General features: G+C 39.0%; 1 protein-coding gene and 1 long non-coding RNA gene across 2 annotated transcripts in view; one reads left to right on the forward strand and one right to left on the reverse strand.

The window, feature by feature from the left end:
• The window catches only part of LOC138756403 (uncharacterized), a 30,873-nt gene extending 5,594 nt beyond the window's left edge, over window positions 1–25,279 (reverse strand). Inside the window, exons 1-3 of the long non-coding RNA XR_011353052.1 lie at window positions 25,132–25,279; window positions 16,136–16,186; window positions 13,903–14,025 (exon numbers count right to left, since the gene is read on the reverse strand). This is a non-coding gene — a long non-coding RNA (uncharacterized lncRNA). The remainder of the gene's footprint in view (window positions 1–13,902; window positions 14,026–16,135; window positions 16,187–25,131) is intronic.
• LOC138756402 (probable G-protein coupled receptor 139) overlaps window positions 1–25,392 on the forward strand; it is a 122,913-nt gene extending 97,521 nt beyond the window's left edge. The window contains exons 3-4 of the transcript XR_011353050.1: window positions 14,698–14,790; window positions 25,272–25,392. The gene's annotated coding sequence lies outside the window, so the exon portion shown is untranslated. The remainder of the gene's footprint in view (window positions 1–14,697; window positions 14,791–25,271) is intronic.
• The last annotated feature ends 1,354 nt before the right edge of the window (window positions 25,393–26,746 follow it).

The following is a 26,746-nucleotide window of genomic DNA, read 5'->3' on the forward strand; positions in this document are numbered from 1 at the left end:
CCACTCTTCACAACGATTCCGAATACAAATTATCACAGTCCGGATACATGTTTGTGAGTTTAGGGTGCTCCACAAACACGTTTATTTATGTGGTAACTCAGTCCAAGTTCAGGGATCAATTTCTCAATGCATTGAAATATCCGCTTCGCTGCAATTAAACTTAAACAGAGCGCCACCCGAAGCATACAACTGTTTTTTTTTTCAAATCAAAACGTAACATTAGTTGGCTGTTGGAAAACAGTTGGAGTGGCGAGAACAGATGGGATTTGAGCCGTGGATCGGGCAGTGAAAGAGGCCGTGGAGCCTAATTCCACATAGATAAACCTTCACGCACATTGCGCTGAACATACCATATCGATTGCAAGAAAAAAAACATGATAGGTCCGATCCGGGTGAGTTCATCTGGGTAGTTAATCTTGCAACGGTAATCGACAAATCGGTAGATTCACTCTACTCCCCACCTGAACGTTTCCTGTAATCGTAAATTCCTGCATTGATCAAAGTTCTGTCACGTTTTGTTTTACTTAAATGTATTTAATGATGCAGTCTGCTTGCTCTTTGTTAAACGAATTCCATAAAGTCACCTCGAGAGAGAAGAAATTGCTCTTTATTTCTTTCTCCGAATCTTGAAACGAGGTTTCCAAATTCAAGTCTCATATTTTAGGGGAGACAATCATTCTGCTTCTCACATATCAATTGACTTACTGATTTTGTACGTCTTGGTAAGATTGCATTGACATCGTTCTGAACTCTCATAGGTCTCCAGAGTCTATTCGATTTCCGCTCTTGAGTTGTGCTCTTTATTTCCGAAAGCAATTTCTTGAAACTCAGCGACGCCGCCTCTAAAGCCAATATATAACATTCCCTGTGAATGAGATAAGATTTGAATACTGTACTTCAGGTCGGGTCTCTCCAACCCATGTAGAGGTATAGCAAGACTTCCAAGTCTTTAGGCTGCCCATGTCCCATCAAAATCCCGATGCATACATTTGAGCGTATTCGCTATTTTTGTTTAAAACCATATTTTAGAATTGACTCCGAACCTTAATATTTTGCGCCATAATTTCTAGAAATTAATCAATCAGGATATGTCACTCAGTAATATCCGGATGTTGCTCAACATAAAACCGGATTCTCCACCAGACCACAATTTAAAGCATATCGAGGGAAATTATCTCCTGGTGTGAATTTAGAATGTGCAGCCAGCATCACAGGCGAAGAACATATGTCCCTAACGTTTTCGTCAGATTTGACTTGGCTTCAACTTTACCAGTAATATTTCCTCGGGGGATATATCAGACATCAATTTCTTTCAAATGGCAATTTATCCAAGTGTAAAGTAGGATAGTGTCGCTACAATGTGTGCACCTTTTGATGATTCAATCATATTGATTAAGTAAGTGTTTCTCCCAGCATCAAATATAACTGACAATAGTGAAAAATCACAGCCTGAGACTGCATTTGTTGAGACCAAGAGAAAATTAAAACCATGGAGGAACTGCATGTCGAGTAGTATTAATGTGACTAAGGAACACTGCATGTTTCGGGTCGGTGTACTCAATCAGAATTGAGAGTGGAGAGGGGAGACAGCCAGCAGATTTAGATCCAGATGGAAGGGAAAAAAAGGCCAGCCGGAGTGGTAATTAGCAGGTGGGAAGGGTTAAATATGGTGTATGGACTGTTGATTTTCATGTGCTAAACAAGGAATGAGAGGCAAGGGGGAAAACGGGTTCAGAAGAGAAATATGAATAACAGAAAATCAAGATATGGACGGCTCAAGGAGGAACATCCCTGGAAATATTAACTGGTTAAAACCTGCTGTTCTATTATTTCAAGAGACTGGTCTTCACATTAAACACCACTTAAGGCAGCGAGATTCATATGTAAATCAGGTATTACATTCGGGTTTCAACTTTAAACCACAAAAATTGCAATTTTAATCAATAAAAGTATATCCAAATTTTAAGGTTATAAAGGTTTTTTATTCTTAATTAATTTTGTGCCTGTCTCTTTAGATAACTATTACCTGTAGTGATACTATAATGACTATGATTTAATATGTCATAATATCCGCCGAGTCTAATGGCTTGTTCTTTCATTCTATAAGAGGGGAAGAAAACATGAGCAAGAGAAATTTTGCTTTCAATTGTGAATGTATTTACGTTTTTGTATCTCTTTAAAGTTTGTGCATCTCTTTAAGCTAGTATCTCCAGATATATGACGTATCTCTTTAATACAGTAAATATTTTGTTATTCGTCATTATGAAATTCTTAATGTGAAGCTATGCAAAATGTTTATCCATTTTATCAAGTAAACCTACATAAAGTAACAGCCACAGAGTTTAACATGTAAAATTAAATAAATCTAAATTTAGGATATTGCAGTACATGATTTGGAAGATGATACTCAGAAATTAGGATATATTAGAAAAAGAAAAATATCTATATTTTGATTCAAAGAAAAATTGCATTGTGAACTTTGTTCAGAAGAAAACCAACAAGGTTGGGTCAGATACAGCAATGAGCTCTCTGAACCCTTCTCCATTAACAATGGCGTGAAGCAAGGCTGTGTTCTCGCACCAACCCTCTTTTCAATCTTCTTCAGCATGATGCTGAACCAAGCCATGAAAGACCCCAACAATGAAGACGCTGTTTACATCCGGTACCGCACGGATGGCAGTCTCTTCAATCTGAGGCGCCTGCAAGCTCACACCAAGACACAAGAGAAACTTGTCCGTGAACTACTCTTTGCAGACGATGCCACTTTAGTTGCCCATTCAGAGCCAGCTCTTCAGCGCTTGACGTCCTGCTTTGCGGAAACTGCCAAAATGTTTGGCCTGGAAATCAGCCTGAAGAAAACTGAGGTCCTCCATCAGCCAGCTCCCCACCATGACTACCAGCCCCCCCACATCTCCATTGGGCACACAAAACTCAAAACGGTCAACCAGTTTACCTATCTTGGCTGCACCACTTCATCAGATGAAAGGATCGACAATGAGATAGACAACAGACTCGCCAAGGCAAATAGCGCCTTTGGAAGACTACACAAAAGAGTCTGGAAAAACAACCAACTGAAAAACCTCACAAAGATAAGCGTATACAGAGCCGTTGTCATACCCACACTCCTGTTCGGCTCCGAATCATGGGTCCTCTACTGGCACCACCTACGGCTCCTAGAACGCTTCCACCAGCGTTGTCTCCACTCCATCCTCAACATCCATTGGAGCGCTTTCATCCCTAACGTCGAAGTACTCGAGATGGCAGAGGTCGACAGCATTGAGTCCACGCTGCTGAAGATCCAGCTGCGCTGGATGGGTCACGTCTCCAGAATGGAGGACCATCGCCTTCCCAAGATCGTGTTATATGGCGAGCTCTCCACTGGCCACCGTGACAGAGGTGCACCAAAGAAAAGGTCAAGGACTGCCTAAAGAAAGCTCTTGGTGCCTGCCACATTGACCACCGCCAGTGGGCTGATAACGCCTCAAACCGTGCATCTTGGCGCCTCACAGTTTGGCGGGCAGCAACCTCCTTTGAAGAAGACCGCAGAGCCCACCTCACTGACAAAAGGCAAAGGAGGAAAAACCCAACACCCAACCCCAACCAACCAATTTTCCCCTGCAACCGCTGCAACCGTGCCTGCCTGTCCCGCATCGGACTTGTCAGCCACAAACGAGCCTGCAGCAGACGTGGACTTTTACCCCCTCCATAAATCTTCGTCCGCAAAGCCAAGCCAAAGAAGAAGAAAGAATAACAACCTGAATTAAAGAAAAAATAAGTCCACGCTGTAATAATAGTATATTCCAAAAGTATGTGAGACCATGTCTGTGAATAATGCAGTTTGAAATTAGGTCATGAACTGGCCAGGCACCTGCGACCTTTAAAGGTATAAGACACAGAGACGCAGAATTGGCAGGAAGTCCAGAAGATGATATTGTAAACATTGAGATAAGAACGTTGTGTGCCAAATGACAAAAACAATTCAGTAAGCAGAAATTCTCTCAAAGGGACAAAGTAAGATGCAAAATTCGTTTACAGTCCCCAGGAACCAGAAGCTAGGGCTATAATCCAGGTTGCAGTGTGAAGAACCCATGATGAATAAGAAGTCACGTCAGGCTAACGACCTCGAAAAAACAGCTCCTCTCAAAGAATTGTATGATCGTGAGTTGAGCCAGCCAGGTGGACTGACAATGCTTGACAGGAGGTTGGAGCGAGTAGCAGAAGAAGAAGCAGCTTCAACGAGCAAACAAGAAGAAGACTCTGTAAAGGCACAGCATTCCTCATTAACTGGCTTAAAGGTTAGTGGAATAGGAACATATGAATGAAAGTTGCATAGTCCCATTGGTGCTCTACCAAGCGAAATGTAAAAGGTAGAGACTCAATCGGCGGTATCTGAGATATCAGATGTGTATTTTAATTATAGTATTTCTAAGGTTATAAGCACAGGAATAGATTCAAAATCTTCAAAGGCTTCGAGAGCATGTACACCTCTGCGTGCTTCAAGCATATAATCTATGCACGATAAGGCAAGTTGTCTTGATTACTTTCTGTGCACAACAACAGTAGTGAAGTAAAGATATGCTTTAGAGGATAACGAGATTTCAATTAAGAATCTGCAACTGGGGGCGTGGCAAGATGGCGGAGAGGGCAGAAATGCAGTCCTAATCCTCCCCAGCCAGTTCTATAAACACCCGTTTTTAAACTTTAATTTAAATACACAAACGTTTTATTTTTATTTCTAAGAATACTATTTGTTCATAATGGCGGGTAATATTAAAAAACCCAAGACTCAATTACAGCACAAATTACTTTTAAAAAGTGCTGAAGAACTGAAGCCTACCTGTCCAGTTGGAACCATGGAGTCGTCGTCTGGAACCTCCAAGCCACAGAGAACACCAGCTTGGTTAAGTATTACACTGGCACCCGTCTCGTCTCTACAGGATGGCGCCGGCTTGTTGACAAGTTCAGGCGAAATTGGCACGCGCATTCGCGATGTCCGCGAGTGGGCCACCCGACTGAGAGGTGGGCCCTCCAGTCAACGCTGCCATCGGAGGAGCCGAGAATGTGCAGGATGGCATTGGAGACTGCCCCTGTGCGACCCCTGGTCTTGCCGGGCATGCACGGTGCCTCTAGGTTCTGCGATTTGCTGGAACGTGTGTGGTCTGTGGGGGGCCGAGCTGCCGCGTCCCGATGTGGTCAGGGTGTCGCGGTCGGGTGTGCAGACCCTCAGTCGCACAGGAAAAGGCCGGAAAAGAGTGGAGCAAGAAGAAGACTTACCTGGAATGACCAGTTCACTGGAACATTTGGAGGAGGAGTTTGGACCTCAAGATATAGAACTGGAACCTGGATTGGATTCTATTTTTACTGTCCTGGAAGGGATTGACTATCATTTGGATAATATATCTCAACAAATGACTCAAGTGACAACTAAAATCTCTAATATGTCTGAAGTTGTCTACACTAAAGAGGGATGTCAATAAATGCCTTACATCAGTGGATGTAGTACAAGAAAAAAAATTAAAAATTGAGACAAATATTTCTTAATGTAAGGATCACATTGTGCGCATTAAGGACAAAATAGAGAAAGTGGAAGATTCGTTCGTGGATTGGGGAATCCAGAAGAGAGATATATAGAAAAAGATTGATTCATTAGAAAATCAAAGAGAGAGAAATAATGTAAAAATTGTGGGTCATCCAGAGGATATTGAGGGATCTGATCCAATAAAAAAATTTCAAAACTGGATCCGCGAGATGCTGGGTAGAAGTTTTTGTCGGGAGGTTTAGTATTGGAGAGGGCACATAGAGCATTATGTAAGAAACTGTTACTGGGACAACCACCAAGAGTAGTTTTAATTCAGTGCCTGAATTAGCAAGATAGAGAAATCATTTTGTGGTTGGTGGTACAGAAGGCGAGACAAGCTCAAGCTCCAATTATGATTCAGGACAATAGAGTTTTTTATGCAGATTTGAGTAAAGAAATTATTAGGCATCGATGGGAGTTTAATTCGGCTAAAGATGTGTTGTGGTGGAAGGGATATAAATTTGCTTTTCGATACCCTGCTGTGTTGAAGGTCTTCTATGGCAATTTTCAATTTCAATTTTTGATGCATTGGTTTTTGTTAATTCGTTACCAAAATTGCGTGGCCAGGGAAGAGTCTCACCATCGTCACCTAAAAGGAGGGTTAATGGAAATAAAAATAGACAGAATGGAAAGAATTGGAAAAATGGGAAAGATGGAAAGAAGGAGGTTTTGACACAGTCTTATTGATGTTGAAGACACAAACCAGTCATTGGAAATGGAGTCGATGGGCTGAATATTTTTATAATACTGAATTGTATCGTTATATATATTGTATTTCTGGCTGGTGGGGGGGGTGGTGGATGGCACTGAAATCTTTGATAGTCATCAGTCACAGGTAGGGTTAACCACACCCAGTTTGTTAGGGCATAACTACCTTTGAGTGTTTTTTTTCTTTTTTGGGAAATTATTATATATTTATTTCGTTATAAACTTTCTTTAAAATATTAGGGGAGGGAGAGTGGATTTCATTTATTAGTAGGGGAGCGATATTTTGTATTAAGTGATTATATTGTTCATTTTTAAGATGTCTAGTTTGAAATTTGCAACTTTTAATATTCAGGGATAAAAATAATACAATTAAGCAAAAGCGAGTTTTAGCTAATATATAGAAAATGAAAATTGATATTTCCTTTTTACAAGAAACACGTTCGACTGAAAGAGAGCATTTGAAATTCAAAAGAGTTTGGAGTTGTCATGTGTTTTTTTTTCTTCATTTAACTCCAAGGCAAAGGGTGTAGCGATTTTAGTTCATATGAATTTTTCTTTTGAGTTGCACACTGTGGAATGGACTGTTGGGAGGGTTTTAAAAGTGGATTTTAAAATCTTTAATGAAGTTTGGACTCTACTTAATATCTATGCACCTAATGTAGATGATGAGTCTTTTATCTCAGACACTTTTCAGTTATTAAGTCAAGCTAATGAAATATTTTAGTTGGGGGGATTTCAACTGTGTTTTCGATCCTTTGATGGATCGATCCCCAAAATGTATAAGGAAATCAAAGATGGCGATACAAATTGGGGCCTTGATTAAAGATTTAAATTTAGTAGATATTTGGAGAAGGGTTAATCACAAAGCCGTCCTGTCCAGAGAAGAAACAAGCCTTCCGTCGCGCATGCAGCCATCTTCAGCGCAAACTACGGGAGATCCAAAATGAGTGGTGGACTAGCCTCGCCAAACGAACACAGCTCAGCGCGGACATTGGCGACTTCAGGGGTTTCTACGAGGCTCTAAAGGCTGTGTACGGCCCCTCACCCCAAGTCCAAAGCCCGCTGCGCAGCTCAGACGGCAAAGTCCTCCTCAGCGACAAGATCTCCATCCTCAACCGATGGTCAGAACACTTCCAATCTCTTTTCAGTACCAACCGCTCAGTCCAAGATTCCGCCCTGCTCCAGCTCCCTCAACAGCCCCAAAGGCTAGAGCTGGATGAGGTTCCCACCCTGGATGAGACATATAAGGCAATCGAACAACTGAAAAGTGGCAAAGCAGCAGGTATGGATGGAATCCCCCCAGAAGTCTGGAAGGCTGGCGGCAAAACTCTGCATGCCAAACTGCATGAGTTTTTCAAGCTTTGTTGGGACCAAGGTAAACTGCCTCAGGATCTTCGTGATGCCACCATCATCACCCTGTACAAAAACAAAGGCGAGAAATCAGACTGCTCAAACTACAGGGGAATCACGTTGCTCTCCATTGCAGGCAAAATCTTCGCTAGGATTCTACTAAATAGAATAATACCTAGTGTCGCTGAGAATATTCTCCCAGAATCACAGTGCGGCTTTCGCGCAAACAGAGGAACCACTGACATGGTCTTTGCCCTCAGACAGCTCCAAGAAAAGTGCAGAGAACAAAACAAAGGACTCTACATCACCTTTGTTGACCTCACCAAAGCCTTCGAAACCGTGAGCAGGAAAGGGCTTTGGCAAATACTAGAGCGCATCGGATGTCCCCCAAAGTTCCTCAACATGATTATCCAACAGCACGAAAACCAACAAGGTCGGGTCAGATACAGCAATGAGCTCTCTGAACCCTTCTCCATTAACAATGGCGTGAAGCAAGGCTGTGTTCTCGCACCAACCCTCTTTTCAATCTTCTTCAGCATGATGCTGAACCAAGCCATGAAAGACCCCAACAATGAAGACACTGTTTACATCCGGTACCGCACGGATGGCAGTCTCTTCAATCTGAGGCGCCTGCAAGCTCACACCAAGACACAAGAGAAACTTGTCCGTGAACTACTCTTTGCAGATGATGCCGCTTTAGTTGCCCATTCAGAGCCAGCTCTTCAGCGCTTGACGTCCTGCTTTGCGGAAACTGCCAAAATGTTTGGCCTGGAAGTCAGCCTGAAGAAAACTGAGGTCCTCCATCAGCCAGCTCCCCACCATGACTACCAGCCCCCCCACATCTCCATCGGGCACACAAAACTCAAAACGGTCAACCAGTTTACCTATCTCGGCTGCACCATTTCATCAGATGCAAGGATCGACAATGAGATAGACAACAGACTCGCCAAGGCGAATAGCGCCTTTGGAAGACTACACAAAAGAGTCTGGAAAAACAACCAACTGAAAAACCTCACAAAGATAAGCGTATACAGAGCCGTTGTCATACCCACACTCCTGTTCGGCTCCAAATCATGGGTCCTCTACCGGCACCACCTACGGCTCCTAGAACGCTTCCACCAGCGTTGTCTCCGCTCCATCCTCAACATCCATTGGAGCGCTCACACCCCTAACGTCGAGGTACTCGAGATGGCAGAGGTCGACAGCATCGAGTCCACGCTGCTGAAGATCCAGCTGCGCTGGATGGGTCACGTCTCCAGAATGGAGGACCATCGCCTTCCCAAGATCGTATTATATGGCGAGCTCTCCACTGGCCACCGTGACAGAGGTGCACCAAAGAAAAGGTACAAGGACTGCCTAAAGAAATCTCTTGGTGCCTGCCACATTGACCACCGCCAGTGGGCTGATAACGCCTCAAACCGTGCATCTTGGCGCCTCACAGTTTGGCGGGCAGCAGCCTCCTTTGAAGAAGACCGCAGAGCCCACCTCACTGACAAAAGGCAAAGGAGGAAAAACCCAACACCCAACCCCAACCAACCAATTTTCCCTTGCAACCGCTGCAATCGTGTCTGCCTGTCCCGCATCGGACTGGTCAGCCACAAACGAGCCTGCAGCTGACGTGGACTTTTTACCCCCTCCATAAATCTTCGTCCGCGAAGCCAAGCCAAAGAAAGAATCTTTCAGAGATAGATTTTTTATTTCATTCTTATCGACATGATTCATTTTCTAGAATTCATTTTGTAAATATTGGCACATTTACAAGGAAAAGTATTGCAGGCAGAATATAAGAATAGAGTTATATCAGATCATTCTTTATTGTTTTTTTTCCTAATAAAGTTTAGAGGTAATACGTTCATCCTACAGATGGACATTTAATACAATGTTGTTTAAAAAATATGAGTTTGTTACTTTTGTTTAGGAACAAATTGTTTTTTTCTTAACTGAAAATACTAATTCAGTTAAAAGTCATTTTGTATTATGGAATGCATTAAAAGCTTACGTAAGAGGGCAGATAATTAGTTATACAACTAACGTTAAGAAAGACTATATGGCTGAAATTTTCAAATTAGACAAGCAAATTGATGAATTGGAGAAGGAATTAAATATGAAAGTGATAGAAGGCCAGAAAAGAGCTTTGCCTAGATTGAAACTGCGTTATAATACGTTGCAGACTTATCAATGTGAATTTTTAATTAATCAATCTAAGCAACGATATTATGAGTTGGATGAGAGGGCACATAAGGTACTTGCATGGCAGTTAAAGAAGAAACAGGCTTCATGGATTATTAATGCTTTTAAAAAGAATTCAACAGTTACCTTAAAAGCTCAGGAAATTAATGACCAGTTTTATTCATTTTATAAAAATTATATACCTCTGAGGGGAGTCAGGACAATGGGTCTATAGAATCATTTTTGTCAACACTAACGTTTTCAGCATTAGAAGAAGAGAATATTATAGATTTGGAAGTTCCGTTTATAGATTTTGAAATTTGTGGAAATGCCTAATGGCAAGTCACCAGGTGATGATGGTTTTCGCTGGAATTTTATAAAGTTTTTTACGAATATCTTCGGTGTTTGGGGAGATATTACAACAAGTAAATGAACATAATGAGTCACCAAAATCTTCTTCTAGTGCTCTAATTACTTTAATTCCAAGGAAAGATTGAGATCCATAAAAACGTATTATTTTACTGAATGTGGATTATAAAATAATAGCCAAAATTTTAGCAAATCGACTTGCTAAATATTTGCATAAATTGATATATGTAGACCAAACAGGTTTTATTAAAAATAGACATGCTTCAGATAATATTTTTCGATGAATTAGTTAGGTCAATGCATCCAACCATCCAATGGTGTTTGCTCTTGATGTGGAAAAGGATTTTGACAGTATCTAATGGGATTTTTTATTTCAAGTTTTGGAGATGTTTAAATGTGGCCTCTTTTATTGGTTGGTTAAAGCTTTATAGACAAACCTGTCTGCTAGGGTGGTGACAAATGGTCAAGTTTCACCATCGTTTAAATTGACACGTTGCCAGCCCTGTTTGCAATAGCTATTGAACTGTTCGCTCAATTAATAAGGTGGAATGAACAGATACGAGAGATGAGAGTTATGGATGAAGAGTATAAGATTAATTTGTTTGCAGACGACGTTTTGATATATTCAACAAACCCAGAACAATCATTGGCACATTTATGGCACCGCAGAGCCCACCTCACTGACAAAAGGCAAAGGAGGAAAAACCCAACACCCAACCCCAACCAACCAATTTTCCCCTGCAACCGCTGCAATCGTGTCTGCCTGTCCCGCATCAGACTTGTCAGCCACAAACGAGCCTGCAGCTGACGTGGACTTTTTACCCCCTCCATAAATCTTCATCCGCGAAGCCAAGCCAAAGAAGAAAGAAAAAGAAGAAAGAATAGTATGGAATATTGTCTGGATATAAAGTTAATTCAGATAAAAGTGAAATTCTACTTGTCGATGAAGGAGATTATTCAGTGTATAAAAACATTATCAACTTGAAATGGTCGGATAAAATTAAATATTTAGGAATACTTGTGAACACTGAGTATCAATCTTTATATAACTTAAATTATGCTCCATTATTTAAAAATATCAAAGCAGATTTAATTAAGTGGAAGGACCTTCCAATAACTCTAATTCATTCGGTTAATTGCATTAAGATGAACATTTTTCCTTGTATTCAATACTTGTTTCAATCAATACCATGCTTTCTTACAAAAAAAAAACTTTTTCAGGACTTAAATAAAGTCACTAGGAAAGTTTTATGGAAAAGTAAATTACCACGGATAGCATTAAGTAAACTTATTTGGAAGTATGCATTAGGTGGGTTACAATTAGCTCATTTACAGAACTATTATGAAGCAGCCCAGTTCAAAATCATTAGTGCTTTGATGTATTTGGATCGGCCTCAAGTTGGGCTAAAGTTGAGATGGCATGTATTTCTGAAATTGCAGTGTGTCAATTTATATTTTGGAGGAATGTAAATTTGTTATGGAAGTATAATATGCCGATATTAAAACATTTATTGATGTTATGGACAAAAGAAAATAAGACTATAGGATCAAAAGGTAAATTGTCCATTTTAACACCATTATATAATCATCAGCTTATTCCTTTTTCAATATTTTATAGTCATTTAAAGAGTTGGGATTCTAAGGATAAATAAAAATTACAGGATTGCTTTGTAGAAAGACAGTTCCTTTCTTTTAATGAATTGAAAGAACATTTTGATGTTGCTGAAAATTCTTTATTTGTCTATTATCAACTTCGATTTTAGGTGAAAAATATATATGGTAGAGAAATTATTTTAGCTGTATTGTTGGAATTCGAGTCTTTGATTTCTTTTATACTATATTTCTGTAATGTATCAAGTATTACATGATAATATGGATAAGCAGGAATGGGAGAAATCTACCTTTAAATTGGAAAGTCACTTAACTTTTGTTTTTCTGGAAGAATATTGGGCGGATATGTATTATGACACTGTTACTAAATTGACGAATGCACGGTATTATAATTCTTTTACATCAGTTATATTTAACTCCTGAGAAATTGAAAAAATATGGTTTTAGTCATTTGGATTCCTGTTTTCAATGTGGTACGTGTGTGGGAACTTTTTTACATGGTGTTTGGTCCTGTATGTATGTGTATGTTTTGGGAAGATGTCAAATTAATTTTGGAAAAAGTGTATAATTTTAAGTTACCATTAGATCCATCTATTGTTTTACTGAGTTATATGATTCCTTTAAGGGGATCAGGATTGGATAAATTTCAAATTGTGTTTGTATATCTAGCATTGTCATAGGTTGAAAATGTGTAGCAACCACTTGGAAAGATAATGTGGTGATTAATATAATGCAATGACATAACGAATTGAAAGCTTGTATAGTTATGGAAAAAAATTACATATATTTTGCATGATATTTATTCTTTTTTGTTAATAAGTGGCTACCATATTTGGAATATGTGCATTTAGATGTATTTGGAACGAGAAGACTGATAGTTTTTGTTCAAATCTCTTTGGATCTCCTTAAGAGAGCTGTCTGATAGGTGGGGAGGGTGGGTGGGGATTTAATTTGCTTTTATTTTAATTTTTTTTATTATTTCTTTCTTAATAATTGTTTTAATTTATATATATATATATAAATGATGTTATAGACTGTACTTTTTATTATGATATAGATTAGAGATTCTCAAATAAATAACGTTTTTTGAAAAAAGCATTTGCAACTAAGGTCAGAAGCTGAAATCAAGATTCAGCAACTAAAGTTACAAAAGTCTAATGAAGAACAAAATAGATTATTGGATGTAGAAAATTAAAAACACTAGAACTTGAGGACGAACGGGATATGAATATGGCCAAAGTGAAAGAATTATCTCAGGCTTCAGCTAGATTTGTTACTCAAAGTGACGTACCCAAAGGGCGAGCACCTAACCTTCCACCAGAGTCGTGGGTACCGCAGCCACAAGGAAAAAAACATATTCTTTTGTTTAAATTTCAACTTTCCTTTATATTTTTATAACTTTATTTATTGAACAAAATTTAAAATACTAAATATTGAGTAAATTATAGCAATAATACAATTTTTCCCTATATACTCCCTCTCCCCTGTCATTCCCTCCCTCCCAACTCCCCCCCCCCCACCACCAATCTACCAAAAAATAGAATAATAATAAATTTAGCTAAAGTACATATTTGTTGGTTTTTTTAATGCCGAGAATGGTGCCAATCCCAAGCAGCAAACATCATATTTCCAAACCTACAATTTTCAAACATGGATTCTATATTTTAATAATGAAAGAATAATTATTATACAAATTACAAGTTATCTTTCCAAAGGAATGCAAATTCCCAATATAGTATGTCACCTTGGAATATTTAATTCAATATCATGCTTCCATTTAATCACCATATATTTCCTAGCAACTGTTAAACCTAACCGTACAAATGCCATATGAAATTTGTCTAATTTTAAACGCAAGGTCAACGTTGTGGTATATCCCAATAAAAATAAAAACGGATCAAATGTTAGTTTGAATTTGAACAAACTTTCCAAAACGCTCCATAATTCTGTACCAAAATGGCTTTACATTTTCACAAAGCCAAACTGAATGCAAAAAAACCTATTTCTTTTCCACATCTAAAACATAAATCTGAAGAACTAAATCGATGTCATTTTATCTTCTCTGAAGTTAAGTACAATTGGTGTAAAAAGTTAAAATGAACCAAACTATATCTCACATTAATTAATCTTGTCATACTGTCTTCACACATTGTCCTCCACTCCTCCTGAGATATTGGATTTGATCAATAATTTTCCCATTTAATTTTTGTTTAATCCAAATCAGGTTTAGTCTTCTTCTTCTGCAATAAATCATACATTTCTGAAATAAAACCTTTTTAACTCCATCAGTTAATAAACGTCCAAACTTAGATCTTTTAGTTAATTTTAATTCACGCCCTAAATTATCTAATAATCAAGTACATATTTGATAATTGATAATATGCAATGAATTTGATGTAATCCCAAATTTTGTCTTTAATCTATTAGATGATAGAAACGATCCTTCTTCATAAAAATCTCCCATTAATCTGATACCCTTCTGTCCACAAAATCTCAGATAATGATTATTCACCAAGGAAGAAAATAATTTATTCTGACATATTGGAGTAGAAACAGAATTTCTACTTTTAATTCCAATAATTTGGACCCTGGTAGACCTCGTATCCATCAAATGATTTAATATATGTAAATCATATTTTTGTAAAAGATATGTATTCCGTTTATAAATGAATTGTTCTAGATTTTGTTCTGAAATCTAGACCAATTCAACCTTAGCACAACTGCGAGGTTGATCCTTATCAAATATCCTAATAATAAATTTTAACTGAGCTCCTGTATAATACTTCTTATAATGTGGTCGTTGAAGTCCTCCTCGAGCGTATTTCCATGTCAACATTTGTAATTATACTATTGATTATTAACCTTTCCATAAAAATACTTGAACTGATGCATTTAATTCTTTTTAAAAATAGTTTGGAAGCTCAATGGAATGGACTGAAAATGATATTGTATACGAGGAACAATATATATTTTGATACAATTGACTCGACCCAATAAAGTTACTGGTAAGTCAATAATGTCAACAGTAAGTCTTTCCATCTGTTTAAATCAAATTTAATTTTATTTAATAAATATTGATAATTAGCATCAAAACTATTCTCAAATATTTCATCGTATTTGACCATCGAAATTGTGTCATCTGCTTACAATCTAAATACTCATCATCTGCTACCAGTAATATTTCACTATTATCCCAATTAACTTTATAACCTGCATTTCCTCATATTCCTCCAATTGCTTTTATAAATAACCCAATGATTCCTTAGGCTTGATTAACTATATTAAAACATCATCTGCAAATAGATTAATTTTATTTTCCTTTGGACATACTTTAAGCCCATTAATATTAACATTTTGTCTAATCGCTTGGTTCTACAGGTACACAACCCTTTTTTCAGATATCTAAAATCTGTTAAGTGGAGAGTGAGAGATGGCAGAGTGAGTTGGGTGAGTGGGAGGAGAGAATGGTATTATGAGTCGGGCAGGCAAGGAGGGGAGTCCGGCAGCATGAGTTAGGTGGGTGAGGTGGGCAGACCAGCAGTACAAGTCAGGCAGGCAAAAGACTGCCAGCGCGAGTTAGGCGGGCAAGAGATGGCAGTGCAAGTCTGGTGGGAGGGGGGAGATGGCAGCATGAATGGAAAGGGTGAGGGTGTATTCAGCAGCTCAATTCGGGTGGGCTTAAATATGGCTTTACGAAATCTGGAAAAATCCGAAGTTTGGACCACACTGTGCCCTAAAGATACCAGATAAAGGTTTGTGTACCTGTATTACCAACGCCAATAAGGCTTGTGATAACGGGCATCCTTGTCTTGTCGATCTATTTAACATAGATGAAGGTGATATTTGGCTGTTTGTCATGCACCTGGCAGATGAATTTATATATAAAGCCTTAACCTAATCAATAAAGATTGCCACCATCTTAAATTGATCTAAAACTTTAAATTAAAAAAAAACATTCCAGTCTATCAAAAGCGTTTTCAGCATTTAAAGCTACTATGATTGGTTGATTAGGTTGCTATCTAGAAACACTATAAATTTAACAATATTATCAGCAGAATATCTATTCTTTATAAATCCAGCCTGATCTACATGATCAACTGATGCAAAAAATTAGCTAATCTATTAGCTGCACCTTAGCCACAATTTTAGTCTACATTCAATAAGGAAATAGGTATATATCAACCATCTTTTAATGGTCTCTATCTTTTTTTCTGAATGACAGTAATTAGTGGCTTAGAAAAAGACTCTGGAAATAAACCATATATGTAGCTTGTTTCAAAACATCTATAAATACTGGTAGCAATAAATCATAAAATACTTCATAAAACTCTGAGGTAAATCTGTCTTCACCTGGTAATTTCCCATTAGGTATAGGCTGTAAAGCTTCTTTACTTTCGAAATCTGCAAAGAGATTATACAAATTTTTCTTTTATTTTTTCTTCCAATAACAGTAAGTTTAACTCTGACAAAAATGATTCAATTCTGTCGTTATCCTGCACCATCCCAGAAGTATACAAGTCCTCATAAAACAAACAAAATTCTACATTAATCCTCTGGGGTTTGTAGGTAATAACAAAGCCCTCTCTAACTATATTTATTGTCCTCGAAATTTGTTCTGTCTTCAACTGCCACAGCCCAAAAAATAAATTTACTTTGTACTGAATTCTCATTTATCTCTTTTAAAAAAAAGTTTCTTCTTCTTCATCTTTCTTTGGCTTTGCTTTGTGGATGAAGATTTATGGAGGGGTATGTCCACGTCTGCCACAGGCTCGTTGGTGACTGACAAGTCCGATGCAGGACAGGCAGGCACGGTTGCAGCGGTTGCAAGGGAAAATTTGTTGAGTTTTTCCTCCTTTGTCTTTTGTCAGTGAGGTGGGCTCTGCAGTCTTTGTCAAAGGAGGTTGCTGCCCACCGAACTGTGAGGCACCAAGATGCATGGTTGGAGGCGCTATCAGCCCACTGGTAGTGGTCAATGTGACAGGCACCAAGAGATTTCTTTAAGCAGTCCTTGCACCTCTTCTTTGGTGCACTTCTGTCTCGGTGGCCAGTGGAGAGCTCGCCATATAATACGATCTTTGGAAGATGATGGTACTCCATTCTGGAGATGTGACCCACCCAGCATAGTTTGGTCTTCAGCAGTGTGGATTCGATGCTTGCAGACTCTTCCAGCTCGAGTACTTCGATGTTGATGATGAGGTCACTCCAATGAATGTTGTTGATGGAGCGGAGACAGCACTGATGGAAGCGTTCTAGGAGCCATAGGTGATGCCAGTAGAGGACCCATGATTCAGAGCTGAACAGGAGCGTGGGTATGACAACAGCTCTGTACACGCTGATCTTTGTGTGTTTCTTCAGGTGGTTGTTTTTTTCAGACTCTTTTTTGTAGTCTTCCAAATGTGCTATTTGCCTTGGCGAGTCTGTTGTCTATCTCGTTGTCGATCCTTGCATCAGATGAAATGGTGCAGCCGAGATAGGTAAACTGGTTGACTGTTTTGAGTTCAGTGTGCCCGATGGAGATGTGGGTGGGCTGGTAGTCATGGTGGGGAGCTGGCTGATGGAGGACCTCAGTTTTATTCAGGCTGACTTCCAGGCCAAACATTTTGGCAGTTTCCGCAAAACAGGGCATCATGCACTGGAGAGCTGGGTCTGAATGGGCAACTAAAGCGGCATCGTCTGCAAAGAGTAGTTCATGGGTAAGTTGCTCTTGTGTCTTGGTGTGAGCTTGCAGGTGCCTCAGATTGAAGAGACTGCCATCCGTGTGGTACTGGACAGCATCATCATTGTTGAGGTCTTTCATGGCTTGTTTCAGCATCATGCTGAAGAAGATAGTAAAGAGGGTTGGTGAAAGGACACAGCCTTGCTTCACGCCGTTGTCAATATGGAGAAGGGTTTGGAGAGCTCATTGCTGTATCTGACCCGACCTTGTTGGTTTTCATGCAGTTGGATAACCATGTTGAGGAACTTGGGGGGGCATCCGAGGTGCTCTAGTAATTGCCAAGGTCCTTTCCTGCTTACGGTGTCAAAGACTTTGGTGAGGTTAACAAAGGTGATGTAGAGTCCGTTGCTTTGTTGTCTGCACTTTTCTTGGAGCTGTCTAAGGGCAAGGACCATGTCAGTAGTTCCTCTGTTTGCGCGAAAGTCACACTGTGATTCTGGGAGGACATTTTCAGCGACACTAGGTATTAGTCTATTAAGGAGAATCCTAGCGAAGATTTTTCCTGCAATGGAGAGCAGCGTGATTCCCCTGTAGTTTGAGCAGTCTGATTTCTCGCCTGTGTTTTTGTACAGGGTGATGATGATGGCATCACAAAGGTCCTGAGGCAGCTTTGCTTGGTCCCAGCAGAGCATGAAAAGCTCATGTAGTTTGGCATGCAGAGTTTTGCCGCCAGCCTTCCAGACTTCTGGGGGGATTCCATCCATAGCTGCTGCTTTGCCACTTTTCAGTTGTTCAATTGCCTTATATGTCTCTTCCTGGATAAGGACCTCATCCAGGTCTAGACTCAAAGGCTGTTGAGGGAGCTGGAGCAGGGCGGATTCTTGGACTGAGTGGTTGCACTGAAAAGAGATTGGAAGTGTTCTAACCATCGATTGAGGATGGAGATCTTGTTGCTGAGGAGTACTTTGCCGTCTAAGCTGTGCAAAGGGCTTTGAACTTGAGGTGAGGGGCCGTACAGTGCGTTTAGTGTCCCATAAAATCCCATGAAGTCACAAATGTTGGCGCTAAGCTGGGTTCATTTGGCAAGGCTAGTCCACCACTCATTTTGGATCTCCTGGAGTTTGCGCTGAAGATGGCTGCATGCGAGATGGAAAGCTCATTTTTTCTCTGGCCAGGAAGGATTTGCAAGGTGAGCCTGGTGAGCAGATCGCTTCTTTGCCGGCAGCTCCTGGATTTCCTGGTTGTTTTCGTCAAACCAGTCCTTGTTTTTCCTGGAGGAGAAGCCCAGTACCTCTTCAGTGGATTGCGGTATGGCCGTTTTCAGCTGATCCCAGAGGGTTTGAGGAGATGTGTCCGTGAGGCAGTTTGCATCCTCGAGCTTTGCTTGGAGGTTTGCCTGGAAGTTTCCTCTCACTTAGTCTGACTGCAAGTTTCCAACATTGAACCTCTTTCTGGGGGCTCAACTGTTCTTGAACTTTGGCTTAAGGTTAAGGTTGAGCTTGCAGCGAACAACCCGGTGGTCAGTGTGGCATTCCGCGCTGGGCATGACCCTGGTGTGGAGCACATCTCGTTTTTCTCTTACTCGAACCAGAACGTAGTCCAGGAGGTCCCAGTGTTTGGATAGGGGATACATACAGGTAGTCTTCAGGCTGTCTCTCTGCTGGAAAAGGGTGTTAGTAATGACGAGCCACTGTTCTGCGCAGAGCTCCAACAGGAGGCGCCCATTGTCATTGCACTTGCCAACACCATGCTTGCCAAGGATTCCTTGCCAGGTTTCTGAGTCTTTGCCGATGAGAGTGTTGAAGTTGCCAAGGATGACAACCTTGTTGGCAGTAGGGGTGCACTGGATGAGGTTGCTCTGATCAGTGTAGAACTTGTCCTTTTCTGTTGGTTCCGCCTGAAAGGTTGGAGCATAAACACTGATGAGAGTGATGCTTTGCTTGTTTTGAAGGGGGAGTCGGTTGGACATGATCTTGTCACAGTTGCCTGTCGGGAGGTTTTCGAGTTTGGAGGCAATGGAGTTCTTGACCATGAAGCCAACACCAGATACGCATCATTCAGCCTGAGGCTTGACAGACCAGTAGAGTGTGTAGCCTGCACCATGTTCTTGGAGGCTGCCTACATCTGCAAGGTGGCTATGTCGATGTCGAGTCTCAGGACTTCATGTGCGATGAGGGCAGACCGACATTCAGGTCGGTGGCTGTCAGCCTTGTCTATCATGGTTCTGATGTTCCAGCATGCTAGCTTGAGTTTGTGTGCATCTTTTGAGGGGGAGGACGTGGACATGTCCTCAGGCCTGCGCAAAGGAGCTTTTAGGTGGAGTGCAGTGTGCACAGTACTGGCCTCACCCTTTACACCCATGGTTCGTGTGCCATGCCAAAGCAAGCTGGGACATGGCAGCGAGGTCCTTGGGTCGTAGGTTTTATATCAGAGTGTCCTTCTCCGATGCAGGTTGCTTAACTGGGCTGAAGAGGCCTGCCTCCCCTTTTAGGTCAAACCATATCTGGAGATCTATGGCCGATGTCCATAGTTATGGAGTGGTGAGCCTTGGAATCGGCATGCGTGCATTTATTCCTGCCATGGCCGAGTGCTGGTGGTGCGTGCAAGCTTTTTCTGCCCCTCCTAAAGATAACAGATAATGTGACCTCTAATATATTCAGTAAATTCAGGTTGCTTTAACTTGTATTAAATCTCCAACAATATGTAGTTTCTACATTTTCAGAACATTTACAAGAAATTAGTAGTAAAGAATGATCAGAAAAAAAAATCATACTCTTGTATTCATGTGTTGATATTAAAAATTAATCTATAATAGGAAAGAAATTCATGTCTGGAAGAATAAAAAGACAACATTATCTCGGTCGGGTTACATATTCTTCAGATCTCAACCAAATGTAAATCCTTCACAATTGTTGACAATTGCTTAGCCATCTTTATTCTCTTTCAAGTTTTTGGAAATTTGTCAAATAACGGATCAAAACAGCAGTTAAAATCACCTCCCACCAAAACATTCTCATTCACTTGATTCAGATTTAAAATGTTTTCATTACAAACCCTTCATCATCCACATTGGGTGCATAAACATATATCAATGTCCATGCTACAGCAAAAATGTTACAATTTATGACCAGAACTCTCCCCACTGTTGCAAATCTGAATTCAATGTAAAAGGTAACATTTTATGTATTAGAATAACCACTCCTCTCGCTTTGGAATTAAAACAAAAGACACTATTACATGCCCAACTCAGTCTCTTTTCAATGTTTGATGTTCTTATTGAGTCAAATGTGTTTTTTGTAAGAAGGAAATTTTTTCCGGGAATTTTATACAGCAATACACCAAAACATCTTACAATCCTGATAACACAATCATCAAATAAGAACTGACCATGGAGGTTGACCTGGAAAAGATTTTCTCATTATTGCTTGGTATGTTCTATCTAATTCCAAATAATTGGGGAAAGCCTCAATCCTGAACACCTCAGGAATCTACCTCTGAAAACATTTTACACCTTCCGGATCTTCCATATCTTCTGGAAGCCCCACAATCTTGATATTATTATGTCAACTCTGATTTTCCAATGAATCTATCTTCTTCAAAAACTCACCCTTTTGAATTTCCCAGCCCGTCAAAGAATCCTCAATGTCATCCATTCGTTCTTTATACTGTTCCACCTGACCATTACAATGCAAAATTGCTTCTCCAATCTTCTTAAATTTGTACTGCACATAATAGACAGCCTTCAAACATTTATATACATCAATTTTACTGACGAAGTACCATTTACACTACTGAAATTTCACCACATATATCATTCATTTTCCCTTTTATTTCAGTAAATTGTTTATTAGCAGCAGCAAAACTTTGATTTACTTGCAACTCCAAATTTTCCATCTCTTTATCTATGTCCATTAAAACTGGATTTGTAGTCTCAGCTCCAATAGGTATAGTTCTTGAAACTTGAGGCCTACCTTCCATTAATCTAGCTGCCTCCAGAAGTAATTATTCTTCTTCTTCTTGATGGACAGGAATTTTTTCTTCCCCTTAACCTGACGTCACTTGGATCTGGGTCTCTTGACTGTGGGTCTGGACCCACCCCCTCCCACACAAGGCCGAGATTGTCAGTGTGGTGGAGGTTGCATCCCTCGGCAGTCCAGGCCCAATCAACCAAAGTCCATGAGTCCCCGCTTATATCCGGCCCATTGGCAACATTCACATGTGCATCCCGCATCGCCAGATGCGTCACTGTGCATAGCCAAGTCACCAGACACTTATGCATGCATGCTACCATGCCCCTCACTGCATGTCTCCAGCATGTGACTGCACGTTGGTCTCTGTGCAAGCGCTGTTTGCCCTGCTTGACTGATAAGCCAGGAATGCTAAGAACATCGGTGCCATCTTGTGAATTGGGACACAAGGTAGGCACTGGCATTATATTTAACTTGCCAGTAGAAGTCCTCTGGGGCTTGCATATCACTTAACTCCACTCTTGAGGCTCCTTCTGGAAGGTAGGCCGAAGTTCTTCAGCACTTTCTGCTCGTTTAAATGTCATTTTCTTCACTATTGTCCTATTATTTTCTTCATTGCTGTTGTAGTCAATGTTTAGTCAACTTCGTATCACTTTAAACATTTTATCAAGCATTTTTCTAACGGGCTTTGATTACTTCAGTCGGGAGAGGTGTTTTCTCATGTCTTCTTCCTATGCCATCTTGCCATGCCTCCCCAAAATAAAATGTACACGAGCAAGAAACTAGTACTCAAATGACAATGACCAATCCTATGGAAAGAGCTAATGACAGCCAATCTCTGCAGAGTGCTTCACAGAAGCGATTCCAGCTTTGAGAATGATGTACAATATTTGGAATGGCATGTGAGTGTTACACTGTACCAGATTTTGAAATATTAAGGATGCTTCAATGGTTCTTTAAGGTGTAAAGAACTCTAGATCGTTGTCTCAACATAAACTAAAAGCAAGTAACTTAATTACTGCTGTGACAGATACAAGGACAGGAAAGAACAAGCAAACAAAAGGAAGGAGGATCAAACTGTTCTAGAAAGCTGTTTGTATAGAAAATAAGTGTTCTGAAAAGTTTTAGTGAAGAGCCTATTGTAATTGCTGCAGATATTGAAGTGATGTTCCATCATGTAAAAGTACCATTGGAAGACCATAATTTGTTATGATTATTATGGTGACATAATGGTGACATAATACATGATGGAATATGGAATAACAGTTCAACTATTTAGGGCAACCTTGTCGCTGAGCTGTGCAAATTACGCACTCAGGAAATGAGCTGAAGATAATGATTAGCAATTTAGTTCTCGAGCTGTAAGTATAATCAGAAATAAATTCCATGCTGTTGATTATCTTCCTTCAGTTGTTTCAGAAAAAGAAGCAATAGATCTTTATCAAGGGATAAAGGAGATCTGTAATAAAAGAGGTTTTTTCCTCAGAGTGGCTCCATTAAAGCCAGTCAATTTACCTTGAATGGAATTGACTGCCACTACTCTGGCAAGAGAAATGAACACTAAGTTAAGTCGAGAATTACAGATGGCGTTAACAGACTCTATGGTTTGGAGTGATAGAACATCAGTGCTTAAATACATTAATCACAAAACTGTAGATTCATGTTCTTTTGGTGGACTCTATGAAATGACTATATCCCAACTTTCATCTGGTCAGACTTTTTATTCTGCAAAATTGTGAATTATCTACACAGAGTCTCACAGAGATGTTCTCTCAGTGAAAGCTGTTAGAGAGCCTGAGCTCATGTTCTCAAACCTTTCCTTTTGTCTAGTTCAAATATGGGCAGAGTTGCATTTTGCTCAATTAAAAGTTTACACTCTACATTCTTACCCTATACTATTACTACTAAGTACAAATTCCATTGCTGCATAAAATTGGAAGCCTCTCATCAGACATGCTCGATGTAAATTCCTATATAGTTGTTCGTGGTGCTAATTGGTCCTTTTGAATTGCCTTGCCTGCCTGGCTAGAATGCTGCAAAATCTAGCTACACTATCACTAGCTGTTAACCATATCCTTTCTCAAAACAACAAGATTTCGTGCCTTTGTCACTAACATATTTAATGCAATTGAAAAGGTTTTGCATGTTAATCAACGGAGATATGTTAAAACTGGATAATACAGCTGATATGGTTTCAAAAGGACAAAGTTTCAATCGTTTCTGAAAAGAGTGGGTGTCTGGTCCTCGGTTTCTTTTGTGATCTCAAGAAGTGTGACCTCAAATTCTGGAAGGGTTAAAAGAAATTGCAATGGACGATCCTGAAATCCAAAGAATTAATGTATATACTATTCAAATATCTAATAAAAATTATCTGATCACTCAATCAAGTTGCTAACATTCTTCATGGATACATTTGAAAAATGCAGTAGCTTGGATTCTTAGGTCAAAAATCTTTTAAATTGTATCAAGAAAGAGAACCTGAATATCCGAAACCGTTGATGGGTTGATGATAGCTGAATTGGAAATCATTCTTTTTTGTCAAAAATAGTGTTTGATAACGAGATATCAAAATTGAAGTAAAATCTGAATTTTACAAAAACGTGTTTAAAAACTAAAATATATTCATGTGAATTATGTATTGAGAGTAGAACGAAGGTTGGAAAAATCAATAATGCAAAAAGAAGTGAAGGATCCAATTATATTAGCTAAGGAATTTCCAATTTCTGATTTGATTGTTCGACATATACATGAGAAAACATGTCAATTTCAAAAAGAAGATACCTATGGAAGACGCAGATGGAAACAAGTGCAATCTATTGCAGATTTCCTTTGGAAAGAGGGATTAAAGAATATCCTTCGTAATTACAAGAACAACACAATTGTTCTAAAGCATGTGGAAATATTGTAATTATTATGTGCAGATGACACTTTCCAATCTCTCGTATTTTCAATTTCAAAACATGTCATCTTCACAGAAACATAAATGACGATATTCCCAACTACTTATTCCAAAAAATAATACACTGTACATCCATCTGTAAATTGCTTTAATTCATTGATATAAATGGATAAACACTGCATTACTTCACATCAAGCTTTTCATAATGATGGATAAGGAAAGCATTTGGCTATATTTGAAGACATAATAATATAAAACGATAAGAAATGATTAAGATAAAATGAAATAAATTCAGAGGAAATCATTTTGATATTTACACCTCCTCCATGGTTCTACGAAGAATGAGATATAAATGAATATGCACAGATATTACGACATATGACGTCTGAGTAACTATGTTTACATGAGAAGCAACAATTTTCCTTAAAGGGTTGGTCATAAAATTAACTAAGAAGTGCAAACACAAGATTGGTCAATTTCAAAAAGAAGATATTTATACAAGTCGCAGATGGAAATGAGCGCAATTTATTGCAAATTTATTTTGGAAAAGATTGATTAAAAATATATTTTATTATTACAAGAATGACAAAAGTAATCTAAAGCTAAACGCAGTTCTGTATGTGGATATATTATAATTATCATGAACGATTCTTCATCAAGAAATGTTTGGTTGCTATGAGAATTTGAGGACACATTTCAAGATAACAAATGTTTCATTTGGCAAGTGCAGATTAAAACCAAGGCAGATTACTTAAATAAACCTATTACTAAAATCGGTCTTTCACAGGAAGCTGAAAGTTTTGATTTCTAATCTGATACTTACCTTATTTACTTTTTGCATCTGTAATAGTGATTATTATATATTAGCCATTATTTTCTATTATAATACGAATGGCAGGATAGTAAAAGTTAAAAACTTGTACTTTTAATTCATCGAAAAGTTTGTGCCTGTCTCTTTAAAAGAAATAGATTTTTCGGTTACCATAGTGATGATGATGCAATATGATGTAATATCCGCCCAGGCTAACAGCTTCCTCTTTCATTCGACGAGATGTGAAAGAAACGTGAGAACAAGAATTTTTTTCTTTGAATTGTGTATCGGTTTTAAAACTTTTGTATCTCTTTATAGTTTGTGTATCACTTTAAAACATTTGTATTTGTTTATGCTAGTATCTCTATGTTACATTTGTATCTCTATCATACAGTAAATACTTTGTTAATCGTCTTTATAAAAGTCAATGCGAAGCTATGCAAAATGTGTATCTGTTTTATCAATGAATTAAAGCTGTATAAATTAAGAGTCATGGAGTTTGATATATTGGATTAAAGACATCTAAATTTGGGCTATCGTAGCTCACGCTTTGGAAGATTATATTCTTAGATTAGGATATAATAGAATAAGGGCAATGTTATCTATACCAATATGTTCCATCTCATGAAAGAGGAGACTGAAATGGGAGATATATCATTGTGGCAAATAAGCTTTTCCAGAAATAGGTGCTGGTGTTCATTTATTATGCGTCCATCTTCCCTGACGACCTCTTTGCTGACACACTATTAGGTAGATTTCCTTCCTTAGTTAGCCACGCGGTGATTTGGAGCGGCGGGGGCTAAATATTATTATGGATAACATTGTTATGGATCCGGTTCTGGAACGATATAATCACCACACCACATCCCAATTTGCCATGGCCAGGTTTTATTCTGATTTTCATGTAACAGAATTATCTGATTAAGTCTCAGAGATTTCGCAATTCCTCAACCCCAAATGTATTCATTCTTTTACAAGGTTCAAAACTCCAGGCGCTAGGATTGATTATACCTTTTTGTATGGCCCTTATTCCATGTGATATTTTCCTGGATTATTCCAGTATTTTATTATCTGATGACGCACCATTATTATTAGACCTTCAACTGCAATCATCCCATTCCTCTAGCCCACTGGAGACATAATTCTCTCCTACAAGATGACAATAAAAATGTGAACGTATTTCACACTCTCCCAGTGATTCCTTCTCTCATAATCAAAAATAGTCAACCTCCTATTCGCTAATCTGTGAGTCGGTAAAGTGTTATTTGATGGGTGAAATAATTTCATACTCATTTTCTTTAAATAAAAAACACTATAATATATAGCACTTTATCCAAAATATTGAAAGTTAATTTGCAAAGCTTCCCATTGACTGCAATATTTGGAATCTCCGACACCTCCCTAAATTCCCTGAAGGAGCACGTGATTATGTTAATATCTTGTTCCACTGGAAGTTTGATAGAGGACCGTATATTTTTATATTACACAATGGGTTCGGGATATTGTTTCCTTCTGTGAAACGGTAGGAAATCAAGTATTTTTCGCCATATAAGATCCACAGGAATATGAGAACACCCACCCCTTTTCAACAGGGAATATTATAATTTTTTAAGAAATAAAAAAGATT

Source organism: Narcine bancroftii, chromosome 3 (assembly GCF_036971445.1).
Source record: "Narcine bancroftii isolate sNarBan1 chromosome 3, sNarBan1.hap1, whole genome shotgun sequence".
Taxonomy (NCBI): Eukaryota; Metazoa; Chordata; class Chondrichthyes; order Torpediniformes; family Narcinidae; genus Narcine; species Narcine bancroftii.